This window comes from Carlito syrichta, unplaced genomic scaffold (genome assembly GCF_000164805.1).
Source record: "Carlito syrichta isolate Samal-C Ts95f unplaced genomic scaffold, Tarsius_syrichta-2.0.1 Scaffold288739, whole genome shotgun sequence".
NCBI lineage: Eukaryota > Metazoa > Chordata > Mammalia > Primates > Tarsiidae > Carlito > Carlito syrichta.
Window position 1 is genome coordinate 93,819 of NW_007232835.1, and position 3,796 is coordinate 97,614.

At 46.1% G+C, this 3,796-nt stretch overlaps 1 protein-coding gene and 1 pseudogene across 1 annotated transcript in view; both read right to left on the reverse strand.

The window, feature by feature from the left end:
- Positions 1 to 219, reverse strand: part of WDR82 (WD repeat domain 82) — a 22,455-nt gene extending 22,236 nt beyond the window's left edge. The window contains exon 1 of the mRNA XM_008053837.2: positions 1 to 219. This exon is cut by the window's left edge and continues 225 nt beyond it. The gene's annotated coding sequence lies outside the window, so the exon portion shown is untranslated.
- Positions 220 to 2,444: 2,225 nt separating this feature from the next.
- On the reverse strand, positions 2,445 to 2,747 carry LOC110595265 (annotated as a pseudogene).
- Between the last annotated feature and the right edge of the window lie 1,049 nt (positions 2,748 to 3,796).

A 3,796-nucleotide genomic window follows, 5' to 3' on the forward strand; every position in this document is an offset into this window, starting at 1 on the left:
GGCTGCCGAGGGGCCAACCCGGGCGGGGCGGGGGCCGCGCCGGCGGCAAGCTGGAGGTCAGCCGACAGTTGGGCCGCCTCCTTCTCTTCCTCCTGCTCGAACAGCGCTCTTCTGCCTGGACTGTAGGGCCTCTCCGACCTTTCGTCCTCACAGCCGCCTCAGGGGCAACCGGCGCGGCGCCGGCTCATTGTGTCCGCCATCTTGGGGCGATAGGCAGAAGCCGAGGGCGAGGAGCTATAGCCGCGGCGCACGCCGGGAAAGGAGGCGGGGCGGGAACGGCGGCGCGAGGCGGAGAGGCGGGGCGGTGACGTCAGCGCACCCGCGGCGGAGTGCAGTGGCAGGTGGCCAGAGGCGGTGGTTCCTTGGCGGGCTCCTGGGCTGGGATGCCCACCATCTTCCCTAGTGGGTAGATAGGTTGCGGGTGCCTAAGAGCGAGGGCCTTTGCGCTGGACTGTAATCCTTGAGAGACTCGGGCTTTCCTTACAAGCACCCTGACTATAGGTCGTGCGGGCGCGTGTAGTGCTGGGGTCGAGTATGCCCCTGGCGGTCTGTTCTGCGGGGAATCAGGTGAACCGATCGTGGGCGGGCTTGGCCACGAGTCTACCGCAGCACCATCGTAGAGAGCTTCAGTTCGTATTTTATTGATATGCGGTAGACTGCCCGATAGCTTTGGAGGGTACAAATAGTTTTGGTCTGGGGTTTATGTGTACCCACCACTGTCACCTGTGCACATTTGACCCGACAGGTGATTTTTGACCCTCCTCCCCTTTTCTCCTTCCGCCTTCTGAGTCTCCAGTTTCCATTATACTATTCGCCATATCTTCTTATAGCCTTAGTTTAGTTCCCACTTATGAGAAGATACGTGTTTGCACGAAGTTTAAGTGGATGAATTTTTCTCATTGAGATATATACCCTGTGATTATGGCCCAGAACTTTTTTTTATACTTTAAACATTTTCAAATCGAAACCAGGCGTGGTGGCTTACGCCCATGGTCCCAGCTACACTGGAGGCAGAGGCAGGAGGATCCCTTGGGCCCAGGAGTCCAAGGCTATAGTGAGCTATGATCATGTTGCTGTACTCACTTCAACCTGGGCGACAGAGCAAGACCCTGCCTCTAAAAAAACACACAAAAAACCCCAAAACTTTTTTAGTTGGGGCCTCACTCTATCACCCAGACTGGAGTGCAATGGCATGCTCATGGCCACCGCAACCTCGACCTACTGGTCTCAGGCCATCCTTCCACCTCTGCCTTCCAAGTAGCTGGAACTACAGATGCACGCCATCATACCCGGCTAATTTTTTGATTTATTGTAGAGATGAGGGCTCGCCAAGCTGCCCAGGCTGGTCTCGAACCCTTGGACTCAGGAAATCCTCTCACCTCGGCCTCCCAAAGTGCTGGAATTATAGGCATGAGCCACTGCGCCCAGCCAACCCAAAAACGTTTAAATCGAGATATAAAGTGCATAAGGCTAATTTTAAGTGTGTAACTCCACACAGTTTTGTAAATGTAACATTCATCTTTAAGTTGCTTTTTCTTTTTTTTTGAGTCAGAGTCTCCAAGCTGGAGTGCAGTGGCACACGCTCACGGCCACTGCAACCTCCACCTGCTGGGCTCAGGTGATCCTTCTGCCTCAGCCTTCCAAATAGCTGGAACCACAGGTTTGCGCCACCACGCCTGCTGATTTTTTTTTTTTTTTTTTCTTTAGAGATAGGTCTCAAACCCCTGAGCTCAGGCAGTCCTCTCACCTCTGCCTCCCAAAGTGCTGGTATTGCAGGTGTGAGAGCCACTGCGCCCAGCAGCTTTAAGGTTTTTTTGTTTGTTTGTTTGTTTGTTTGTTTGTTTGTTTGTTTGAGAAAGCAGGATTATTGAGAGGACAGAAAAGCTCCCAGAGTAGGAGAGGACCTTAAAGGGGTTTCCCAGCTTTAAGTTTTAAAACATATTTACTGCTCCCAACCTCAGCACCAATTATAAATAAATGTTTAACATATTTGAAAAAAATAGAGATGAAGCTGGTGGTGAACTCTTGGTCTCAAGCAATCCTCCTGCCTCCCCTTCCCGAAGTGCTGGCGAAGTTATAGGTGTGAACTACCTGCAAACCACCGTACCTGGCCACAAAGATATTTTTAACAGGAAAAATGATCTCATTCAACAGAATACAATTTTAATTTCTCCTGATTTTCTCCTTATTCATATATACACATTAACTTTATAGATGCAACCCCTCACCTCCCCAACCCTGGTTTTTTTTTTTTTTCATATTCACATAACTTTTATTACAGTAGATTGCTATAATTGTTCTATTTTATTAGTTATTGCTGTTAATCTCTTACTGTGCCTAATATATAAATTAAATTTTACCATAGGTAAAACTTTACTCATAGGAAAAACATAGTGTATAAAGGGTTTGGTACTATCCAAATTTTCAGGCATCCACTGGGGGTCTTGGAATGTATCCCCCAAGGATAAGGGGAGACTACTGTATGCAAAACCAAAACTACACAACAGTGAGAAACATTAACAGGGAAAATTCAAGTTATAAGAGAAGACATTCTTCTGAATTTCCAGGTTTCATCAAGCATCGAACACCACCAATCTTTTAGTCCTTTTCTTGTACATTATTCTGTATCCACATTCTCTGCATCTGATTGGATCCCTGGATTTTATTTCATTTTCTGTGTGACATTCTCCACAGATATATATCACTGGCTGTTGCTTTGGGGGTTGAACATCCTTCTGGTTGTCCATTGTTAGTACCTATGCAGAACCCAGAAAACTTCTTACTCCACACTTCAAACAGAACCCCGCTTGTCGCTGTGTCCCAACCCTGGTTTTAATGTTATTGCATATCTTACATATTTTTCCATGTTAGTAAACCAGATTGTTGTTGGTGCTCTTAATTGAGGTATGATTTCTATACAGTAAAAATTAGCCTTTTAAAATGGATAATTTTATGTTTTGATACTCATACAGTCATGCAACCACCACCACATTATGATATAGAACAGTTGCATTACCCACTTTGTAGTCAACGGGATTATTTTAATATAAGGGGTCTAAGAAGTTTTTTGCCTTAAAAGGATCGAAAATTAATTAATATCTGATCACAAAATAGGAACTAAGCTTCTTGGCCCTGACTTTCTGTGCAAGGGCTTAACCTCAGTGCAACCTCTGTGGATTCATAGATCTCTAACTTGTGTGCAGTTCCTCAAAAGGTTAATTGCCTGGAATCTCTGACAATGGAGAAGGGGATTATTCATTTAGCTAAAGAAGAGCAAAACCAAGGAAAGATTGTGAGATATTTCAATCACAGATACTAGGAAGGTGTGATAATCCAGAGATCCAGACATTACATGAGCAATGGTAAGAACAAAGTGGAAATCCTGGGACAATTGGGATCTTTCCGGAAAGAACTGGAGGCTGTATCCCACCCCACTGGGTAAAAGGAGAGCCAGGATCCCTATACACAAAAAGTTCTCTATGGGAAGAGGGCAAGATCCTGGCTAAGTCTGGCTTGTATAATTGCCTCCGGACAAAAGGCAGAGCTTCTCGCTGCAATTTGTTCTGAGGTCTGGAAAAAGCCGGTTTGAGAGAAACCTGAATGGATGGCAACTTTCCAAACTGCAAAGCAATGGAAGAAAAACCTTCCATGCCCCAGAGCACTTACTCTGCTTCCCAGTAATTCCTGTCTTTACGCAGAGGTCCTCAAACTTTTAAAACGGGGCCAGTTCACTGTCCCTCAGACCGTTGGAGGCGCGGACTATAGTTTAAAAAAAAAAAGGAATTTGTTCATAGTT